We start from the raw sequence: 24929 nt of genomic DNA, 5'->3' as shown, positions 1-24929 counted from the left end.
GATTACTTATCCTTGGTGTCCCTGATGTGTGATCTGAATTTTGTGCATCTGAATTTTTTGCAACTTAATTTTTTGGTATCTGAATTTTTTTATTCTAAATTCATGAACATAGTTAAATTGAGATACAAACATTTCAGACACTTTATTTCAGTGCAAAAAAAAATCCGTGCTAGAAATTCAGTGGCTTTTATAATTCCAAATCTGATGAGACAGATTTACTTCCATATCTTTTCCAGCTCTGTGAGTCTACACTTACGTGGCCGCTGTCATGTCCTACCTGCCAGATGTCACCGACCTGACGCTGAGTTCCTCCTGTGTGTCACATGAGCTGCTACTGGCTCTGGACCCCAAACAACAGGTGACGAAGCCGGACCCCCGAGAGAACGGCAGACCCTCTCAGACCTCATCCCTGCACTGCACTGGACAGGAGCCGCATAATCAGGTTCGATGGAAGTAGATTAGGACACGGGTTCCACAACTGTTCCAGCACAACAACCAAAAGACACAGTGGGGGTTTCCTCAGGACCTAAACTTTCCCAAAATACACCATGAAGTACCACAGATGTACAGTTTTAATGATTTCTCCGCTGTTTAAACATTGTCCCTGAAGGTCCATTTTAGAATAGAATAGAATAGAATAGAATAGAATAGAATAGAATAGAATAGAATAGAATAGAATAGAATAGAATTGTCTTCATTGTCTGTGTGTACAATGAAATTAGGAGTGCTATTCCAGTCAGTGCAACAACAACAACAACAACAATAATAATAATAATAATAATAATAACAATAATAATAATAAAAACAATACTTCAGAAAATGACTGAATATAAAATTACAGAAACTAAAAACAAGAGAAGAAAACAGAATGTAAAATTTTACAAAAAGTAAAATTTGAATAGAACTACAAGTGGAATAAAAACAAAAATGACACAAAATATGAACAGACTCAATATTAACAGTATTAACAACATTAACAGTGTGTAACAGTAGGTATATCCATGAACTCAAGTCTATATAAAAATTGATGTTTGGATAAATATTGTTGTTCTTGCAACAACAGAGGATTTCGCCTGAACTGTAGAAGATTATTGCACAACTCATAGCAGATAATTCACATTATACAGGATTATTGCACATTTTTGGAAATGATAGCATGAGAATTTTATGTTTTCATGTTACGTCTTTCATGTAAGAATATTGTGTATTTATGTATTTTTGTTTTTTAATATGTCTATAACTGTCCCACTGCCCTCAAATCTCATATTGTGTATACTACTACCCCCCCCCACACACACACACACACAGACACACACACACACACACACACACACACACACACACTTTGGGTCAAATTAAAAGTTCTGAATCTTTACTTCTGTACCAACAGGAAACAGACTGAGATGAAAACTGTATCTGTGGCTCCATCTTATGGCAGTAATGTGGAACTACACACACAGTCCCAGTATGTGGGTTTGGATACGAGTACCTGGGTCTGGTATTGATCATATTTTATTATTAATAATCCTGAAAAGTATATTATGGGTGAAGTGGTCCACAGTTTTAATAGATTTGTCATAAGTATTGGATGTGATGTGGCAGCTCAAATCCCTGATCTGGGAACATCTGAGATGCACAATGAAAACTTCATAGACACAAATATGAGTTCAATGATAGGACTGTTGTAAAAACGCTAATTGAGGGGATTTCCAAACCACTTACTCATATCTGTAACCCATCATTTCAAAGCGCTACATTTACAAACCAAATGACAGTTGCTAAAGTGAATCCTCTTTAGAAATCTGGGAACAAACACCATTTCACAAACTACACACCTGTTTCAGTACTACCGCAATTCACAAAAATACTAGAAAAACTATTCAGGAGGGTGGTCCCAAATAATTTTTTTTTTCAGATTCTCTGGATTCGAACCCTGCCTTTGGTTCCATATGTGGCCAAATTACTTCGGTCCAAATTTGATGCAAATTCCTTCATATTCAGAGGTGTCCCAGACAGGTGCAGATGTCTCTGTATACTCTAACAGAACTGTCCAAATGAATAAAGCAGATCAGAAGAATCTGTCATTTTATTCTCCAAATCAAACTGACACTCACATAAAAATGTTCATTAGAAAGTCCTCAACCACTGTTGGTTTAATGAAATGACCAAAAATGTTCCTGTGTTCTTTGACAACTTGTTGCCAGTACTGTTTGTGATCTGCATTTGTTGTTCGGCTACAGTTGAAGTCTGGAATAAGCTCCGCCCCTCTGTCAGTGACATCACTGACAGCTTTAGTGGAATGCCCAGTTTTCTCCTCCTTCTGAAAGTCTGCATCATCAGCCCAGTCTACTGGAGGAACTGTTCAGAATGTTTGTGGCAGATCCAAAGGTTCAAACAGACGCATGGTGCTGGTGGAGACAAAAGCCCTGATCTGCTTCCCTTCACAATCTGATGGATGAAGGACATCCCAACGCTTTAGAGGAACCAAAGAACCTGCATTTAACATCATGGTGTCCACCATCAGCTGCTTCTGCTCTGGTGTCACACTGGAGTCACAGAATGGACCACAACCAGTTCTACACTCCAGTACCACAGATGTGGGCGGAGTTACTTCATCCATATATTTACTCCAGTACCACAGATGTGGGTGGAGTTACTTCATCCATATATTTACTCCAGTACCACAGATGTGGGCGGAGTTACTTCATCCATATATTTACTCCAGTACCACAGATGTGGGCGGAGTTACTTCATCCATATATTTACTCCAGTACCATAGATGTGGGCGGAGTTACTTCATCCGTATATTTACTCCAGTTCCACAGATGTGGGCGGAGTTACTTCATCCATATATTTACTCCAGTACCACAGATGTGGGCGGAGTTACTTCACACATATTTCCAGCTGAATCAGTCAAACCTTGGTTCTGATAGTTCTGCTCTTCTCTTACAGCTCAGCTCGTCTTTGCTGAAAATGAACAATTAGTCCATTTCCAGGAAACTTCAGCAACTCTTGCAACGTCTAAAACATCTCCTTTTTCTTCCAAATTTTTTTCCTAAATCATCTTTTGAATGAATAAACCTAATGCAGGGTTCTAATGGAGGTGATCTGAAACTGTATTTTTTACCAGGACTGTTGGACCAGCCTACTATTCAGGAAACGGTCGGACACATTCATAGACAAATATAAACTTCTCACTGAAAGTCAATGCAGATTCAGATCAAACAGAAGAACTTGATTAGCATGAATCGACTCAGTAGAAAATCACCAAATCAATAATTTAAAAACATCCCACAGCTGGAGTCACAGTCAGCTTTAATGTCAGTTTTGTCAAATGTACATGGCATACAGAAAACTGAAAAGACAAGAGTGTAAGGCCCCACAGCGAAAAATGAACATAGAAAAAATACCAGAAGAATAGAATAGAATAGAATAGAATAGAATAGAATAGAATAGAATAGAATAGAATAGAATAGAATAGAAAGGAGGTTGAGGAGACAATAAATAGACAATAAAGGTTAAACAGATGAGGTACTGGAAACAGAAGTTATTGAGTTAAAGGGAAATATGCAGTATGTGCACTATGCAGTAAGGTGTGTGTGTGTGTGTATCTCTGCACATTCATCTACATCTGAATATTAAAAACACTGTCATTAAAGTGACAAACTGTGCAGAACCTCACCAGTGTTGGGAATAACGTCATTATAAACAGCGGTGTTACTAACGCTGTTATTATTTTCCAGTAACGGCTAATCTAATGAATTACTATTTGAAACGTTCCAAAGCTGTTACAGTTACCGGCAGTGAAATGTGGTGTGTTACTATGCACTGATATCTATCAGCTGTTTTCCGTCCTGACTCACTCAGCCAGGCACCAGAGGTGTGACATTCACAGACGAGTCGAGTCTTTTGAACGGCTCTTTTCAGTGAACGATAAGAACCGATTCTTCTATTCAAATCGCCCACACTGCCTTCATGCTTCACCTGTGAGTCCATGAGTCTGAGTTGTCCACGCCCCCTTAACCTGAACGACTGATGACATCTACGAGTTTGAGTTGTCCCAGCACAACACAGGCACCTGAACACAGCTAATTTAGGGGAGGAGTTATCAGCTCATTTAGGGGAGGAGTTATCAGTGAGTCCGACTGACTGGACTGAACACATTTCCTGCTGGATCAGGAGGAGCGACAACAAAACCTGCAGATGTGGGATTAACTGGAGGAGCATCTGCTTCTGTAAATGCACATATGCACTTCTGTGATGGAAAAGCCAGCCCAGCCTGGCCCTGGTGGATCCCAGCCTGGTCCTGGTGGACCCCAGCCGGGCCCTGGTGGATCCCAGCCTGGTCCTGGTGGACCCCATCCGGGCCCTGATGGACCCCAGCCGGGCCCTGGTGGACCCCGTCCTCCCCACAGTCCTGGTCTTCAGTCCCTGTCTGCTGTTCTACTCTATGAATCTAGCCCATGAAACACGCTCAGAAATCTGTTTCCTTTTACATATTTGAAGGTTTTCAAAAAAGTAACGCAACAATTACTTTCCCTGGTAACTCCATACAATTATGAAGGAGTAATTCTGCTACTAATTCAATTACTTTTTTGGGACAGTAACTAGTAACTATAACTTATGCCCCATTTCCACTGCGTGGTATCGGCTCGACTCGACTCGGCCTTTTTGTGTTTCCATTACAGCAGTGGTTCTTAACCTTGTTGGAGGTACTGAACCCCACCAGTTTCATATGTGCATTCACCGAACCCTTCTTTATTAAAAAATAAAATATTATTTTTTTCAAATTCAAGACACAGGTTTATGTTTTACTGGTGCACAAAATGAACTGTGCATTAACATCACTGTGTTCAAAGAACAAAACCAATACAGTGCATGAACTCACAACAAATTCCATACCTTTTCACAAAGACATGACCTTTTTTAATACTACCACACTGAAATGGTTTTAATTTTTAACCTTATGTATTCCAATAATGAACTTATTGTATTTATGCTATTTATCATTTTTAACATTTTAACACACACCCATCACCTAATTTCCATCAGGCTACAATAATAATGAATATTTACTGCAAATCAGTGTGACTTCTGCTGTTGTCGAGTGTGTGTCTTGACCTCCGCCGAACCCCTGAGACTGACTCACCGAACCCCTAGGGTTCGATCGAACCCAGGTTAAGAGCCACTGCATTACAGAAAAGGACCTGGAATCTGGAACCCGGTACTACTTTTTTGGTCTCACCTCCGCCAAGGTTCCAGGACTGGGGACCAGATACTAAAAGGTGGCGTGTAAACACTGCAGACCACTGATTGGTCAGACAGTTTTGTCTGTGACCTGCTGTTTTACAAAAAACAGATGCATTAGTGGACAGTAAATATAGCGGTAGGTTAATCCACATCATAACAGCCCAAAACTCCACCATGGTCGGTCCAGGAGATTCAGTCTTTGGTGGTTGACATAAAAATTCAGACGAGACAACACAAAACAAGTGAGTTTATCAGCAACTCTGAGCAGACGACACGGAAGTAACGCGCCGCATCACTATGACGACCAGGTACTGTAAAGTCGGTAGTATCTTGTAATGGAAACGGTCTCCAGGAATACCAAGTCAAGCCAGGCTGGTTCCACTTAGTGGAAACGCGGCATAATTACTTTTTTAAAGTAATATGCCCAACACTGACCCTCACACTCCAAAAGTATCACAGATGACCTTTGGTCACATCTAAATGTCAGAAAATGACTCTTACATGGACTGAAACCCTGTGTTTGATGTGTGGATCTGTTTGATGGTCAGACTAGTCAGTATCCTGGTGGTGGATGGTCCAGGTCTGGTCTGGACCAGTACTGACAGGTGGGTTCCTCCTCTACAGCCCATTTGAATCAAACCTCGTGGGCTACACACACACACACACACACACACACACACACACACACTTGTGGCTCTGCTCTGCTCAGGCTCCTGTGGAACATTAACCATGAGGAGTTCATTCACTTGTATTTTATGTGAGTTGGTCAGTTTTTTAAATGTGTGGATGATGGTGATGTTCGGTAGAACAGGTCTGATCTGCTGTGGCTGTCCACAGGGCAGGTCTGGATGAGCTGAGCAGAGGTCACACCCATGGTTTGGAAAAACACATTTGGTAAAATAACCGAACAAAAAGCACAAAACGCCAGCACAGCACAACACAGATACTTCCACAGTGAGGTAACCACGGTAACCATGTGACGAGAACCAGTGAGATGTGAGATGCTGGGCAGATGTGTCGGATTTTGACTCGCAACTCAAACTCTATTCCAGTCTATTCTATTCTATTCTATTCTATTCTATTCTATTCTATTCTATTCTATTCCAGTCTAGTCTAGTCCATTCTATTCTATTCTATTCTGCTCTATTCTATTCTTTTCTACTCTATTCTACTCTACTCTATTCTATTCTTTTCCATCCTATTCTATTCTATTCTTTTCTACTCTTCTTTTCTATTGTATTCTTTTCTTTTCTATCCTATTCTGTTCTTTTCTATTCTATTCTATTCTATTCTATTCTATTCTATTCTTTTCTATTGTATTCTTTTCTATCCTATTCAATTCTATTCTATTCTTTTCTACTCTTCTTTTCTATTGTATTCTTTTCTTTTCTATCCTATTCTGTTCTTTTCTATTCTATTCTATTCTATTCTTTTCTACTCTATTCTTTTCTATTGTATTCTTTTCTATCCTATTCTATTCTATTCTATTCTATTCTATTCTGACAATCAGCTGATACATATCCTCATCACTTCTGTTTCTCTAAGTTTTTACTGTAAATGTGACTTGAGCGGCTTCTTCTTCAGTGGTTTCCTTGGCTTTTAGCTGCAGTGCATTGTGGGAAATGGAAGGACCAGTTCAACCTCAGTCCCATTTCCTGTTTTCCACTGATGTTCAGGTGTGAAACCAGGAGTCAGTGCAGCAGACATGTCTTTAAACTGCTGAACTTGTGTCTGTATTAAACCTCTCTTTGTACCTTTGTGGCTGCTGACCAGTAACTAATCCAAACAAAACAACAACACTTCTCACAAATGGATCAACTGTTTCACCCACAGTCTCACTCATCACTTTTCTGATCCGTATCACAGGATGAACAGACTTGAACCCATCCCACAGTGGCTTCCTGTGGTTCCTGGTTGCTATGGAGATCACAGTAACAGATATTAACTTGTAGATACCTGATTGGCTGATGCTGTCGTTGTGTCACATGATGCCTGTATGTTCAGAAACAGGAAGCGTGTGATGATAAAAATCTGCTCACCTCAGAGAATTCATGTTTCTGTGTCTAAATTCAGTTCATTTCCTGAGTTTAACATGATCTCTTCTCTCCTCCTCCTGTCTGTCCTCCTCCTCCTGTCTGACAGACAGATCCTCAAAAAGAGACAAACAATAATAATGTGATTCAGTGTGTCCATCCTGGTGGAGTGGTGCATTGTGGGTGTTGAGTCTACAGCTGGACTGACCACAGTTGGACTTAGTCGCAGTAGATGAGTTCCTTCAACCACTACATTTACATACACACTCATATCTGAATAGAACTCCACATCTGACTCTGAATTTGGCCAAAGTCATGCAAGACTTTTAGATTTTCTAAATAAAACCTTTTAACAAATGAAGGATTTTCCAGATTGAATCATTCCGTCCAGAAAACAGTCATTATAGTTGATAGTGGAATATTTCTGCCCAAATATGCGAAGGCGTCTGACGCAGAACACTAACCACAGCAGAGGAAGTGAGGAGATAAGAATGAGGAGGAAGTGATTGGTGTCCTGATAAAAGACAGAGACAGTGAAGAGTACGACTGAGAGAGAAGAGAAGAGAAGAGAAGAGAAGAGAAGAGAAGAGAAGAGAAGAGAAGAGAAGAGAAGAGAAGAGAAGAGAAGAGAAGAGAAGAGAAGAGAAGAGCATCTGACTGGACATGGACCACAGACTGATGATCATCTCTGTGTCCGTATGGATCCAAGGTATGAGGAAGGATGGACAGAACTGAAAGGGTTAACCGCTGTCTGACAGGTTCATCTCCATGGTTACAGACGTGTCATGTGTGCGTTTGATATAAATCATAGCGTGGGCTGATGGTCATGTGACTGTCATGATGGTAAACGAGTGTAAAACGTAGTTTATTACCTCCTGTTTTCATCAGGGTTCGTCTGTTAGCAAGATAAGGCAATTTATGGCTCAGGATCTAACACATCCATGTTGTGTTTCCTCTCAACACACACCAGTACATGATGCGTCTCAACCACCTTTACTGCTTCACTTCCTGTTTGTCACTGCAGCTGCTTATTCCAGCTCTCTGATTGGTTCCACAGTCTGTCCATCAACTGCTGTTACACAATCCACTGACAGAAGCTGTTCAACTCAACATCTGGGTTCAAATGTCCTTCTGTCATTTAGTCACTTTAACACATTTTTTATATGTTTATCTTCTAATTATTTTTCTATTGTATTTGATGTTTATTGTCTTGTGCTGCTGTACATTTGAATTTCCCCTTTGGGGATCAATAAAATCTATCTTATCTTAAATGATTAAAATGATTAATATATTAATTTAATAACTACAGATCAGTTCTGGTTCAATGTTTATGTTTTAATATAATTCTCTTCGTATCCAGGATTTTAACGGCTGGTTTATACAGATTCAACAGGTTCAGAGTCGTGCTGTTGGTTTGAGACCAACATGACATGAAACAGGGCCAAATCATAGCATTAAAAAAGGTTTCAGATCAAAGTGAATCCAGTCAAATATTGGTGGTTTGATGAATCCTGTCTGTTCCAACAGTGACGTCAGACATTATTTAGAAGAATGAGCCGCTGACTGTGTCCATTATTGCCTTCTTTCATGGCTACCATGTGATCAAATAGTGCAAATGTGTGTTGTGCTTTCATCAGCCTCAGGTTCTGTCTTTAACTGGTCTGTGTTGGATTTATGGATCAGAATCAAACACATCCATGTTGTGTTTCCTCTCAACACACACCAGTACATGATGCGTCTCAACCACCTTTACTGCTTCACTTCCTGTTTGTCACTGCAGCTGCTGATTCCAGCTCTCTGATTGGTTCCACAGTCTGTCCATCAACTGCTGTTACACAATCCACTGACAGAAGCTGTTCAACTCAACATTTGGGTTCAAATGTCCTTCTGTCATTTAGTCACTTTAACACATTTTTATATGTTTATCTTCTAATTATTTTTCTATTGTATTTGATGTTTATTGTCTTGTGCTGCTGTACATCTGAATTTCCCCTTTGGGGGATCAATAAAATCTATCTTATCTTAAATGATTAAAATGATTAATATATTAATTTAATAACTACAGATCAGTTCTGGTTCAATGTTCATTTTTTGATTCAACCGTCAAACATAAACTGATCAATAATCAGTTTAATCAAGTCTGGGTTTGTTTCAGTTAATTAATTAATGATTCCTCCAGTTTTTCTGATATTGATCAACCTAAATGTGTCAGTTTCATCTTGTGGTGGTTCATCTGCTGCTGTTCAATCATGTCATAGATTTGGATTTGAACCTTCATCTGTGTCTCATGTGCTGCTTTGGTATTTAGACGCCGTTTGTCAAAGTCAAAGCACAAACACAGTTCAGACAGATTTGGATCCAACCTGATCAGCCTCAGTTTCCTGTTTGGTTCCTCATGTGGACATGTTGGAGTTCTAATCCCAGTCTTGTCCTGTTTTCATGGCTGTCCTTTGTGTTTTTCCTGCAGGGCTCCTGTCTGAAAACAACAGCACTTCAACAGGTAAGAAATGCACAAAGGAGGGATGTGAACTGGGCTGAAGCTGAACATCCTGGTTCAGGTGGTTTTCATCTGAACAAACTGGAGCCAATGCAGAGGATTCAGGAAGGATGGGTTTACAGAAGCTCCACTGAGCACGCTCAGCTCCTGTTCCTGACATTTGGACAAGTGTGGCTTTAAAGATCCACAAGTGAAGGAAACACTGACAAACAGGAGCAGACTGAGCCATTCAATTCACTGACTGAATGAATGAGGGATGAACTGAGTCCGTTTGGACACAAAATCTGTCAGTGGGACTGAAAACACTGTTCACACATGGAAACCACATGTGCTCAAGAATCCAGTCCATGTGGTCCAGATCAAGGTTCTAATAGTTTGGGATTTTTCATTCTAGTTTAGTTTTATTTAGTTTGGACTTTTTTTCTCTAATTCAGTTTGTTTCAATTCATTTTTAGAGCAGGTTTGATAGTTTTTATTAGTTTTCATTTTTTTCTAAATGCTTAGTTTTAGTTTAGTTGTAGTTTAGTCATCTCTTTTCTTTTCTTTGTCATCATATTCAAATAAATCCCAGACAGGACTCTGCTGCTTTCTCCCAACTTTATGCCGTGTTTCCACTACGTGGAACCAGCTCGACTCAGCTCAGTATTCCTGGAGACCGTTTCCATTACAAGATACTACTGACTTTACAGTACCTGGTCGTCATAGCGATGCGGCGCGTTACTTCTGTGTCGTCTGCTCAGAGAGTTGCTGATAAACTCTCTTGTTGCGTGTTGTCTCGTCTGAATTTTTACGTCGGCCACTAAAGACTGAATCTCCTGGACCGACCATGGTGTGGTTTCGGGCTGTTATCATGTGAATTAACCTACCGCTATATTTACTGTCCACTTCCACATCTGCTTTTTGTAAAACGGCGGGTCACAGAGAAAACTGTCTGACCAATCAGTGGTCTGCAGTGTTTACACGTCACCTTTTAGTGTCTGGTCCCCAGTCCTGGAACCTCGGCGGAGGTGATACCAAAAAAGTAGTACCAAGTACCAGATTCCAGGTCCTTTTCGTAATGGAAACGCAAAAGAGGCTGAGCCAAGTCATGCCGATACCACGTAGTGGAAACGGGGCATTAGTCTCCATGTTTCCAGGTAGAGTGGGGACCAGAAGACGACTGGAAACCACAAGTGAACACAAGTGACGGAGCAAAAAGTGTTGTATGGTGACAGCACAGAAAATTGCTCGAGCAAAATAAATCGATTTCGTATCAATCTGACATTGACAAAGATGAAAACGAAGGGAATTTTATCCATAATTTTTATCCGTTTTAGTTAGTTTTGTAAACACACAATACAGTTTCAGTTAGTTATGTTGTTTTCTGTTAATTATACTTTTTATTTATTTCAGTTAGCGAAAATGTTTTTTCAATTCTAGTTTTGGTCATTTCATTAGTTTTCGTTAACGATAATAACCTTGGTCCAGATGGGGTGTTGTGGTTCTGGACCAGACTCTGATTGGTCTGTCTTATTTCTACAGAGTCTGTCCACTTCAGGTTGGTGGGAGGAGCCAGTCATTGTCATGGTGACCTGGAGATGAAACGACAGAAGGGAAACTGGAAACCAGGGGATGGGATATACTGGTACAGGAAGATAGGAAATAGAGTTTGTGCAGAACTGGACTGTGGATCTGCAGTTTCACTGAGAGGCAGAGACACTGATTCAGATATAGATAACTGGTTTATGAGATCAGTCTGTGATGAATCTGCACTGAGTGACTGTTTTATATCTAAGACACGTCTCTATTCATTCCTGAAGTTGACTTGTTCAGGTAAGAGCATGAACACTGAACCCTAACCCTTCCACTGTCACTGTGGGCTCCAGACTCTGTGGACTCTCAGATCCAGGTCGGTGCAAGACTTCAACTCACATTTAATGTCAACTCACACAAACTGATCAATCTATTGATCTATATTTTTGTAACACTTTTCATACAGCGAAAATGTAGCACAAAGTGATTTACATATAAATAATCTGTACAAACACACACACATATATATTATTACTAAACTAAATATACTATAATATACAACATTAAAGAGATCAAACAGAAGCATTAGTTAAAGCCAAATTCAAAGGTGGATGTTGAGCCTGGTTTTCAAATGTCTCCATTCTCTGCGGCCCTCAGGTTTTCCTCGGGTTCTCCTCGGGTTCTCTTTAGGTTCTCCTCAGGTTCAGATGATAAAAACCTGTTTTTAGATGGATCCAAATGAGGAATAAAAGTAAAACTAAACAACCAATAATATCCACGTCCACAAACAAACAGTTGATGAACATCATGTCACACACAGAAGAAACAAACACTAACACATATGAATGTGAGTCCACTACAGTCCAGTCAGATCCACTATATAGTCCAAGCCCCAGACCCTGGTCTCCTCCAGTCCACTAGAGTCCCTTAGAGTCCACTTCAGACTCTAGTCTTATTCCAGTCTTCTTCCATCTGTGTCCACAGACTCTGTCAGACTGGTCCATGGGTCCAGTGTGTGTTCAGGCAGACTGGAGGTCCGGTCTAACCAGTCCAGGTCCTGGTCCTCAGTGTGTGAAGGACACTTGGACCTTCGTGGTGCCCAGGTGGTCTGTAGGGAGCTGGGCTGTGGGGCTCCTGGGCTCCTCCAGGGGGCGCTCTCTGGAGCAGCGGAGGCTCCTGTGGTGCAGACGTTCACCTGTGAAGGCCATGAGTCTGCTCTGCTGGACTGTGGAAGCTCAGGGGCACAGACCTGCTCATCTGGAACAGCTGTGGACCTTACCTGCACAGGTGGGCGGAGCTTTGACCTGACACCAGCTGACATCAGTTCACTCACTTTGAGCTCATTTATCTGTCACTTGTATTTGATCAGATCCTGATGATGTCAGACTGGTGGGAGGAGCCAGTCGCTGTAACGGTAAAGTACAGATCAAACATCATGGAGAATGGAGACGCATGGGAAATGATCTTACTGACCCCTGGACCCTGAAGGCAGCAGATGTCATATGTCGTCGACTGGACTGTGGATCTGCTGTTTCTGGGAGAATATCTGGTTCATTTGGTCGTCTGTGGTCCTTCAGCCCCAGCTGTCTTCTCTCTACATCTGCACTGACGGACTGTGTGAAAACAGGTCCTTTTCGCATTGGCTCCACCCTGTTCCTCACCTGTTCAGGTAAGTCTACTGATGATGGTCCTGGTTCTGTCCCAGTTCTTCCATGAGTCCATTCAGGTGTGTTTTATCTGAGCTGGGTCAAACCAGACCCAGTCAGACCAGGTCCACACATTGGACAGTTGGACTGAACCATCAAACACATGCAGCTGAATTCAGTTCCAGTCCATGAACGTGGTCACATGACTCTGCTTTCCAACAGGCTGTTGAACAGCTCAGAAGGACTGAGTCCATTAGTTTGAACTGGACTTTGTGTTGGTCCATGTGCTCTTTTTCCAGCTCTATGTGGGTCTGCTGGACTCTGAGGACACCATGGAAACATCACTGACACTAAAGCATGTCCTTAAATGCAGATGTTTGACATGAGCCACATGTTTCCAGTGGTCTGAGATGAACCAGTGCACAGGTCACTGATCAAACCCACTGCATTATGGTGCATTCACTGACCACTGGGATTGTGTGTGTGCCTTTGAACAGACCCCACTCACACATATTGAATGTTCAGTCTGACTTCAGAATGACTGTGTGTCCACCAGCGCTGACGTTCAACTAACTCTAACCTGTGACTGAGGATCCACAGAGTGGACCTGAGGCCTGTTTGAGTCCAGTCTGAATGTAGACAGCGCCCTCTGTTGGAATCCAGGTCAACTACAGCACACACTCACTGTGTCCTTCAGCTCCACATTCAACACTAAAGGGCCTGTTATTGGTGTGTTCTGTGTTCTGCTGTTTTCTTTGAGGACGTTGTGTCTCTGCTTGAACTGGTCCATGAGTCCAGTTTAGTTCCTGTGTCACTAATGACTGACAGGAGGCTTTGACAGAGTCCAGATCGCTTTAGTCTTTGATTTTAACAGGGTGTTTCCTCCAAAGTTCAATGGTTTAGTTCATGTTCAACTGACTTTTTGTCCACATTTCTGGAAAAAAAGCATCAGTTCAAACACAAATGGACCTGTTATCAGTTTCTTTTCAGATAATACGTGTTTCCTGCTTCTGTAAAAGTCCACTGTCCATCATCCGTCATATTTCCAAATGTTCTGTGGTCAGTCGGGCCCATAAATTCAGATTTTCTGCTGAGAACTGAAAACCTTCTGCAGATGAATGTGAGAACACGTGTGCACAGACATGGTTCTGCACAGGGAACGTGGAAGAACATTTGAACATGAAGGCATTATCAGTAGTATTAGTATTCAGAATGACTGCATATTTGATCCTTCTAATCATCTCTTTGAGTAACCAACCAGTATTTGTCTCTCATAATTACAGTATTTATCACTGTGACAAAAGACTGTATAGAACTGTTCTGTTATATATTGTACTCTGTTCTTCCAAATGAACAGATGTGTTGTTCAGTCTTTCAAACCTGACGTGTCATCGCTGACACACCCTGTGCATCTGCAGTTTGGATGGATGGAACTCTTTCACTGTTTAAGACGTTGTGCTTTCCAGGTTTTATTGGTTTTATTGGGTCATTACTCAGACATGAACTAGAAGCTGGAGAAGAAGCCGTTTTAGCAGAATTAGAACATGCAGGAAATTGTAAAGCACTCTGAGTGTCCCAAAAAGCACTATAAAAATCTAACCCATTATTATTACTATTATTATTATTATTATTATTATTATTATTATTATTATTATTAAATTGGAAATGACTAGGTTTTGAATGTTCTAAGTGTTGTGGAAATATGGGCAAAAGGATGAACTCACAGCATATTTTCTGTCCTTTTTCCCGTCAAAAATACTAAAAAAAGTGCAGGCGGTCCATTTTGGGCTGAGGGTTGAAAGGGTTCAGTTGTCCACCCTCACACTGCCGTCTGTCCAGGGGCTTTTGTGTCTTTAAACATGTGTGTGTGTTGTTGTGGGTCCACAGACTCTGTCAGACTGGTCCATGGTTCCAGTCTGTGTTCAGGCAGACTGGAGGTCCGGTCCAACTGGTCCTGGTCCTCGGTGTGCGAAGAGGATTTGGACCTTAACGATGCCCAGGTGGTCTGTAGGGAGCTGGGCTGTGGGGCTACTGGGCTCCTCCAGGGGGGGCTCTATGGAGAGGGGGAGGCTCCAGTCTGGACCAGTGAGCTCCAGTGTGAAGGAAATGAATCTGCGGTCCTGGACTGTAGGAGGTCCAGCTCAGCTGGGAAGACCTGCTCACCTGGAACAGCTGCTGGACTCACCTGTACAGGTACCAAGGGGGCGTGGCTTTCATCTGACAGTGTGTTTGTGTGACTCATGTCTTTGTGTCTCTGCTCAGATCCAGGCAGTGTCAGGGTGGTGGGACAGCCGAGCCGCTGTGCTGGTACTTTGGAGATCCAACACCAGGGACACTGGAGACCAGCAGGAGGAGACTGGGACCTGAAGTCTGGATCTGTGGTGTGCCAACACCTGGACTGTGGATCAGCTGTTTCAGTCAACACAACAGATGATTCTACAGTCAGACCTGTGTGGGTGGTCTCAGTTCCTTGTGTAAAGCTGACATCTGGACTGAGGGACTGTGTTGGACTAGAGGATTTCTTTAATCTCTCATCTGGTGTGGACGTGGTGTGTTCAGGTACAAATGGACACAAACTGTGTCTGAACTGAATTCTGAGTGACCAGATGGTTCTGACTCTGACGTTTAAAGTTACATCTAATGAATCTGTTCATTTCATCATAGGGCTGCATGATTTTGGCAAAAAAAAAAAAATCCCAATTTTTTCCTCTAAAAACTCGATTTTCGATTTCCATTTTTGGGCAAAACTACAAAAGACAACAGAAGTCAGCATGTCATTTTCATGAGCAGCCCACAATGCAAGGCACTGCTCTGACCTCAAATCTGTGATGGGATCATGTGATGAACCCACAGAAGTTTATTTTTTCTTAATTAAATCTTTATTGAATGAAGTAAGAGTATACAAACAATGTATACAACAAGAAAATAACATAAGTTTGCCAGGGGGAATACACTACAATAAAATGTCCAAATCAGGGCAAATACTGAATGTTTTTAGAACCTTTTTGTTTCCAGATTTATCGAACAGCTTTAAATAAAGTTCAACACCTTTCAAAAAATAAATAATATTTGGTTTTGTGTTACAGAACTTACATTTGTGAATGAAAAATTTAGCAAGTAAGAGGACTAAATTAATTATTTTTAAAAAAGTTTTGTTTTGTTTTTTCTTTTTGGGGTATCTGGGCCCACAGAAGTGATACCTATGTAAGTCAGTGACAGGTATCAGTTGTGTTTGCGTAGACCACATAATACACAGGCGTCAAACATGCGGCCTGGGGGCCAAAACCGGCCCGCCAAAGGTCCCAATCTGGCCGGAGAGATTAATTTACAAAGTGCAAAATGCAAAAATTACCCTGAAGATATTAACAGTCAAGGGCGTTAAACTCAAAAATAACAGCATAATAACCTAGAAATCAACCAAATTTTCTTCTTGATTTAATGGGAAAAAAATAATATGACATCAAGCCAATAAATAATGACAACACCAATTTTCTTTCTTTGATTTATTGCAAAGAACATTAAATTCTGATATCCTTTAACAAGAAAATGTCAATAATCTGAACAAATATGAGCAACCTGGAATGTTTTAAGAAAAATAATTGCAATTTCAACAATATTCTGCCTGTGTTGTGTCTTGGTAGATCGGATCTGTAATGCACATGTGGAAATCATAAGTTGAGGCATAATATTAATAAAATTGTACTTGTTTTTCTTCAGAAATTTCAGTTTTTTCCAGTTATTCACATCTTTTTTGTTTTAGATGAAAATAGTTTCATCATCCAATGTTATTTTTTGCACTAAAAAATTTGGAGTTGTTTTTATTTATAGGCTATTCTACTATTATTTTATTGGTCCGGCCCGCTGGAGATCAAATTGGGCTGAATGTGGCCCCTGAAAGAAAATGAGTTTGACACCCCTGACGTAATATGAGTGATCCACATGCAGTTCTATTTAAACTGGGGGATCTGTGCGTGGAACAGACCGACCCAGGACACACTGGAGGGATTCTATGTGTGGAGCTGGTGGATGTGTGTGGGCAGGGGGCTGTGTGGGCTCCTCTGCTGAGGCTGATGACCCCGAGGCCTGGACTCAGTTCGGAAGAAGACAGTACGGTACGGATCCGGGACAACGTAAGATGAGTGATCCGCATGCAGTTCTATTTCAGTTGCGGGATCCGTGCGTGAAGCCACGGCTTACATTGCTATAAGTACTGCGGGCTCATTAACAGATTTAAAGTCCGGTCATTACACGGACTTCTGTGACAGACCGCTGTCACTGATAGGAGGAAGAGCCTACGGGAGCCCGCAAGCGCGCGGCCCAGAGGCACGAGAGAGATGAAATTGATTTTACGATTTCCTTTTTTTAAAATCGTCCTAATTAAAAAATCCAATTTTGATTTAAAATCAATTAATCGTGCAGCCCTATTTCATCAGTTGATTATTTTGTCTCAGTTCATTGTTTTTTCTTTCAAATGTGTCAAATATTGACCTTTGACCTTTGGAACGTCCAGATCCCAAATGAACGTCTTCATTTGGACCAGATGAGGCTGAAAACACAAACAGATTTCCCATTAGTCTCATTTAGGACAAAAGGACCAAATGTGGACATGTGAGACTGTAAAAGCACCACATGTGTGTCCTTTTTTACCCATAATGCCTTTGAAGGTCAGCTGTGCTCTAAATGATCCATTCCTCATGTTTTCATTGGTCAGTGTTCATCCCATCCCAAACTCCTGTGGATCAGATCCATCTGTGTCTCTGAGGAGGATGGATTCTCTGACTGCTTGTTTGTGCTCATGTGTGCTGCTTGGTCCAATCATGTCTCTGTGTGTGGACAGATCTGCTGCCTCAGCCCAACATCTCCCTGTCTGACGGGGTCTTTGAGGTCTACCGGCAGGGGTTCCGGGTGCTGGTGGGCTCCGACTTCACCGTCACCTGCTCCGTCCGACCGCAGTACCCAGGAGGCTCCTTCCAGCTGATCTCCGACACCAAGAAGCCGCTGAACCTCACCCTGCCGGCCGTCAATCACTCCGCCCACTTCCTGTTGTCTGCCATGGGCCGCGCCCACCGAGGGAACTACACATGTGTTTATCACGTGGACGTTTATAACCGCAGCTTCTCGTCGTCTCAGAGCCCCGCCCTCTATCTCACTGTCGGAGGTAACGTCGGGATAAATGCACACAAAACACCCACAATGCATCAGTAACAGTCACATGACCATTCCCAGTGAGCAGAGTGAACAGGTGTGAGCAGAACCACGATGGTAGAACTGAGATCAGGTAAAGCCGGTCCAGCTGAACCTGTCAGAGACTGGGCTGAACCAACAAACACTCCTTTAATCTGAGCTCAGTTCAAAGCACAGCTGAGTTTAAACCCAGGTTTAAACCCAGGTTTAAAGCCAGGCCATCCAGGTTGAATGTAGAGCTCCTTTACATAAACACTAATGTCACTGGAACTATTACTCAGGTCTGACATACGACGCTCATGTCCAGGTCCTGTTGTTTCCAGTTACAGTTGAAACCAGAAGTTTACATACACTATAAAAAGACACATAGGCTTTTTTTTCTCACTGTCTGACATGAAATCAGACTAAACTTTTCCTGTTTCAGGTCAATTAGGATTACCTAAATTATTTCTATTTGCTAAATGCCAGAATATTGTAGGAAGCTCGACAGTGTCTTTGTCAAAGGAGTTTCACATGTGACATCCAAAGGAGCACCGATCATTATCTGAAAGTCTCAGGTTCGACTCAGAGAGTGGTAATGCAGCATTTCTGCTGCTAAGGTTAAATCCTTGCTGAAACACCATACATTACATACAAAAAAAAATCATCACTGTCACATAAGACTTACTATACATATGTATAATATATAATGGGGCCAAATAGGCCCTCAAATGAAAGTTTGTGAAGCTTCAGGAGGGAGGGAAAAGGGAAATGAGTGGGAAGTTTCATTGTCACTTCCACAGGCGCTGTGGTCCACACCGCTCCTTACCCCCACAGTTTTATAAACAGGACGGAAACCGGCCCAGCCCTGCCGGCCCCCACGCAGCCCCTGCACCTGACCGACCCCCAGCCCAACCGCACATGTGTAACCCCTCCCCCCCACACACACCCTAATCTAGTCATTAATCTAACATTTATACCAGGGTTGTGAATCTTAGTTGTAAGGCCGATACGATACACACTTCAATACAGCATCTGTGATCCGATTTATTAAAGTTACACGTGCAGTGTTTCCTGTGGAACTGATCCATTGGTGTGGCAATGTGTAATGGGGGGGGGGGCTCAGCTGCACATGCACAGTTTGGCCAGGGCGGTGCATACATTTTGGTCGGTAACCGCGTGCGTGTGTCCGTTTCCATCCTACTTCTAATACTATGGGGGCACAGGGCGGTGCGGTCCGTGCCCCCGCAGAAGTGAGAATTAAACTTGACATTCATTTCCCTTTTCCAAACCTCCTGAGGCTTCACAGACTTTCATTTGAGGGGGCAGGACGTTTGTCCTGGACTATTATATATTATACATATGTAACATAAGGCTAATGCCTAACCCTAATGGTGATGATCTCTTTTGTATGAAATGTATGTAGTGGCGGCAAGGATTTTGCCGTAGTGCAAACTTTACCAGCGGAAACGCTGATGTCTCGCGATGCAATATGATACGCTTCACACCCAAATCACGATCCAGAGTGATTAAGCACATTCTGATTCAACAAATTCATTCTGGTAAAAAAAAAAAAAAAAAAGCAGTGCAATTCAATGAGCTTAATTATTTATTTATCAAAAAAGACCATGACTGAAAGTGTCTTTAGTTCCGTTTCAGAACACGTGCCTCACATTCAGTCAGTGAAAAAGTTCAGACTTTGTTTCCAAAGTCGTTTCTCTGTTTCACTCAACTTCTTGCTCCTTCGCTGAATCCATTTGTAATGAAATGTATTTATAATGAAGGTAAAACAGAAAAAGGTTCTGTCACTGTAAGAGAGACCTACGCAAGGTATTATGGGATGTGCTGTTAGATGTGTATGTGACTGTTTAAGGAAGTATCTGTGGTCTGTACTGCAGTATCTGTGGTCTGTACTGCAGTATCTGTGGTCTGTACTGCAGTATCTGTGGTCTGTACTGCAGTATTCAGTACAGCTGATCTAGTAAAAGTACACATTCACAAACCACATATGGTCACCTCCTTCTGTGTCTGTCACATTCACATACACACAGTACAGTATTCATGGGCGGAGCATGTGCCCAGTGCATGGGCGGAGCTCATACTGTCATGTCCAGTGTACACATCCACATCCTGCTGAACACGTTAATGTGGGTCTGCAGAAAAGAAAAACTTTACCCAGATAAAGAGTAACACTTATAAATGACAGTAAAAATAAATTCTATTGAAAGGACTGAATTTTATCAAAACAAACATTCAGTGACCGATGCATCACAATATCATTCCAAACTTTTCATTCACTGTCAGCTTCTCTAACGGCGCACTAAGATCATGCGCACACATGTTGGCGTATCGATACGTATCAGATAATCTTCCATCCCTAGTTTATACCTTTTCAGTTTTATATGCTGGGTCCAAATCAAACCTCTGAAAAAAGTACAAAATATAAATATATCCTCCAAAACATCAGTTCCACTGACACAGATCCTACCACCATCCATGGAAAAGATGCAGCTCCTGGTCTGTCCTCAGGACGGTGTCCCAGAGGAAGGCAGCAGTTCTGTCCACAGAAGGAAATCCACAAAAAACAAAACAAAACAAAAACTAAACGCAAATGTAAAGACAATTACTCAGACAGTCCTTATAATAAACATTTACCTTTAACACTATGAAACATTCAATATAAAACGCACAACAGTACTTTCTAAAAATGTCTTTCTTTTTCAGTACAGAACCTGACAAAAATACCTGAACCCATTGAACTGTTTTTTTTTTTTTATCCTTCTTTTAAAATAACATATTTATTGATTTATTGTTCTACAGAGTACAATGGAAACATAAAAAGTCATTGAATTGTGTTTCCTGTGAGTCCATCTGGTTGAATCCATGTCAGTCACATGTCTCCACATCCACAGCAGTAGAACACACAGCACCATGTTAGCTTAGAAAACCGCCTGTTAGCTTAGCTTAGCTTAGCTTAGCTCCACCACAACTCAACTGATTTGAAACATTTTTACAGCTTAATATCAGAACAAGTTTCACATCCTGAGTGGGTTTACACATACCCACTTCCATATGACATCTAACATTCTACATTCAGCTCATAAATGTATTAATCCAACTAAATCAGCTAAGCTAAGATAAGCTAAGCTAAGCTAAACAGTGCTGCTAACTTACCTGGATATTCAGTCAGTGAAGAGAGTGAATTCATGGAGTTCCTGAACAATTCACAAACTTTTGTCCAGTATAAACCTATAGTTTGCAGCTACAAGTTGTCAGACAGTTTCCCTCTGTATCTCTGTCGGTCAGTTTCTTCATTGTTGTGTTTGAATTATTACAGAAATGCGGCAGAAATCAGAGGAATGTCATCCTACAGCTGTGAGGCGTTTAGGGTGTGTAGGAAAACACTGGACTGGGCAAACTAAGAGGCATTTACAGAAACTACAGGGGTTGGACAAAATAATGGAAACACCTTCACCTCAAGATGATAATGCCCCAATCCATACAGCTAGAATTGTTCAAGAATGGCATGAGGAACATTCTAATGAAGTTGAGCATCTCGTATGGCCGGCACAGTCCCCAGACCTCAACATTATTGAGCATTTATGGTCAGTTTTAGAGATTCAAGTAAGACGTGGATTTCCACCGCCATCGTCTCTAAAAGAGTTGGAGGGTATTCTAACTGAAGAATGGCTGAAAATTCCTTTGGAAACAATTCATAAGTTGTATGAATCAATACCTCGGAGAACTGAGGCTGTAATTGCCGCAAAAGGCGGACCTACACCATATGAAATTATATTTTGTTGATTTTTTAAGGTGTTTCCATTATTTTGTCCAACCCCTGTATGTCATTGAAGTTTACACATAAGCTGGGCTCCATCACCTCAGTAAAACACTGTTGAAGGATGTTTGGTGAAAGTGAATACAGTTGAATCAGTACGGAGAAGCTTTTTTTTTTCAACTTAAAACAAATCAGTGAATAAATAAATCCAACTGTGTGTTTTCGGACCTGCAGAGGAAAGACTGTGTATGTGTCAGTGGGCTCAGTTTTCATTTACCACATGTCCAGTGGTCCATTAGTTCAACAGGTTTGATTCTAATGTTGATGGTTCAACAGTGAAGCTGGAAGTGGAAATAAACCTCAGCGACTGAATCCAACAGTAAAATAATAGATTTATAGAAACACTTCAGAGAACTTCAGCTGAATCTGGGAGGACTTGGATTATTTCAATGGATCCATTGAACTAAATCAGCCTTTATTCAAGTGGAATATGTCCAATAAAAGCAGCTGTTAGATAATTTGTGTGTGTTTTTGTTTTGTTCATCAGTTTCTTCTTGGATGTGAATGTGTTCCAGTTGTTTCCAGGTCATTATTGATCTGATCAGTTCTTTTCTCTTTGTGATCAGCAGAATAATGAGCGACACATGTTCCATGGACGTCGGTTTAAAGCAGGGCTCTCAAACTCATTTTCTGTCAGGGGTCATATTCAGCCTGATTTGATCTCCAGTAAAATAATACCATAATAACCTATAAATAATCATAACTCCAAATTTTTTTGTCTTTGTTTTAGTGTAAAAAAAAAAAAAAAAAAAAAAAAAAAAAATGAAATTATAAAAAAAAAAAATACTTAGTTTTATAAACTATCCAAACAAAAATAAATGTGAATAACCTGAAAAAAACTGAAATTTAATTTTAAAAAAATTCTTACATTTGTGCAATTTTAACAATATTCTTCCTCCACTTCTCATTAGTCCATGTGCATTATGGATCAGATCTACGAAGACACTAAACACTGAGGAACAGAGAGGAAATTGTTAAAATTGTGCTTAATTTTCTTTAGACATTTCAGGTTGTTCATGTTAGTTCAGGTTATTCACACTTTATTGTTACAGGATAGTTTGTAAATGTCAATATTTTCATAATTTAATGTTATTTTTTGCACTACAAAAACAAAAATGAAGTTGTCGTTATTTATAGACACAATGCAATTTTTTTTTTTCACATCAAACTGAGAAGTAAATCTGCAGTCATTCTTTTTAGTAGGTTATTCTGCTGTTATTATTTGACTGTAGATCATATTGGTCTGTACGGTGGCCCAGAGGTGCAACAGCCCAAAAAATTATCCATTAACCCAAAAAATTATCCACTGTAAGAAAAAAAGAGAAATGCCCAAAAAATTATCCACTCAAAGAAAAAAAAGAGAACAGCCCAAAAAATTATCTACCAGCCCAAAAATTATCCACTATAAGAAGAAAAAGAGTATTATAGTAGACAATTTTTTGGTCATTTTTCTTTTTGTCTAACAGTGGATAATTTTTTGGGCTGTTGCACCTCTGGGCCACCGTAGGTCTGTATGTGGAACCTGAACTAAAGTGAGTTCCACAGCCTGGACTGTGGAATTCTTACACTTTGTAAATTCATCCCAGGGGTTGGATTGGAACCTTTAGGGGGGCCACATTTGGCCCCCAGGCCACATGTTTGACAGCCCTGGTTTAAAGGTTGTTTGTATTGTGTTTCAGACTTGGTGTCCAACATGATCATCAGGGTGGTGCTGGTGGTGTCGGCTCTGCTCATATTTGATGTGTGCCTCTTCTTCTACTATAAGGTGCGTTCCCATCTTTCCTCAGTGGATCCGTTGGACTGTAGACGCACTCACACACATCAGTCTGAACTGGACATGTCTGCTGCCATGTTTGTTCCAGGTCTCCGTGAAGCGGATCCGAATGAAGGCCGATCGCCAACACCAGCGACCGTCACCACCACAATGACGGTTCAGGAGCAAACATCCCATAATAGTCCCACACTGTTAAAAAAAATAGTAAAAAAAACAGTATTATTCCAGCAGCAGGGGTGCCGAAAAAATACTGTTAAATAACAGAAAATAACCATCTCATAAAAATACAGTAATTTTCCATAATTCAAATACAGTTTTTTGCCCTAACTTTACATGAGATTTTGCATATTTTTTGACTTTTTAATGTTTAATAAAGAATATTTACATGTATTAAAACAATCCAATTCCCTATAAATATGTATATATAAATAATTTTCAGTAAGACTCAGTTGTCCAATCCACTGATAAAAACTGTATTTGGACGGTTTATCAGTGCTTATACATGTTATACATTCACAAAAATACATTTATTCAACATTTTTGTTGTGAAACCTCCTGTAATTACACAAGATATTTGTCAATGAACAAACAAGTCTGGTTCAACTGACAGAACAAATACTTCTGTTACTGTTAATTATCAGTAATTTTATCTCATTTTATTTTATTTTATTATTTTTCTTTTACAGTATTAAACTTTAAATTAACAGTTTAATCTCATAAATAGAAAAGAAACATTTGTGAAATTATGATGCATTTGCAAATGTATTTTAACTGTATTTTTCTGCGAAGAAAGAAAAAAATTCTTTTAAAAAATGAAAATTTTTTGGTTATTCACAGTTAGAGTTTTTTCATGTTCTTTTGCATTTCACATGTAAAATCACAGTCTGTTTTTGTCATTTCATTGATATTTTCCTGTATCTGAAAAATACAGGAAAAATCTGTAAAAATAAACAGTCAAAATTCTGTTAAATTACACTTTTTTTTTTTTTTTTTACAGTGTAGAGCCTTTTCCAATCGTTAAGATCTCAGTTAGGCTCTTGCAGTCCACATTAATGAGGCTTCATGGACGGTAATTCACAGGGTTAGTAGTGTCCCTGTCCTTTTTAGGTGTCACAGAAATCAAGGCCTCGTTAAATGTTTGGGGGAGGGGTCCTAATTTACAGGCTTCGTTGTGTATCCTGGTGTAATATTGGTGCGTGGATATCGTCCCTGTAGA

At 40.6% G+C, this 24929-nt stretch overlaps 3 long non-coding RNA genes across 3 annotated transcripts; all 3 read left to right on the top strand.

Annotated features, from left to right (window-relative positions):
* The first annotated feature begins 12528 nt into the window (after positions 1-12528).
* LOC115431282 (uncharacterized) lies at positions 12529-14881 on the top strand. Its single transcript, XR_003937068.1, has 3 exons — positions 12529-12579; positions 12662-12961; positions 14826-14881. It is a non-coding gene; the product is annotated as an uncharacterized LOC115431282 (long non-coding RNA).
* A 41-nt stretch (positions 14882-14922) lies between these two features.
* Positions 14923-17832, top strand: LOC115431281 (uncharacterized). Its single transcript, XR_003937067.1, has 3 exons — positions 14923-15131; positions 15201-15497; positions 17776-17832. It is a non-coding gene; the product is annotated as an uncharacterized LOC115431281 (long non-coding RNA).
* A 202-nt stretch (positions 17833-18034) lies between these two features.
* On the top strand, positions 18035-24002 carry LOC115431280 (uncharacterized). Its single transcript, XR_003937066.1, has 3 exons — positions 18035-18096; positions 23619-23704; positions 23802-24002. It is a non-coding gene; the product is annotated as an uncharacterized LOC115431280 (long non-coding RNA).
* The last annotated feature ends 927 nt before the right edge of the window (positions 24003-24929 follow it).

The sequence above is a fragment of the Sphaeramia orbicularis genome, chromosome 13 (assembly GCF_902148855.1).
Source record: "Sphaeramia orbicularis chromosome 13, fSphaOr1.1, whole genome shotgun sequence".
Classification (NCBI taxonomy): domain Eukaryota; kingdom Metazoa; phylum Chordata; class Actinopteri; order Kurtiformes; family Apogonidae; genus Sphaeramia; species Sphaeramia orbicularis.
The sequence above is the reverse complement of the archived record's forward strand: the minus strand, read 5'-3'. Positions and strand labels throughout refer to the sequence as shown.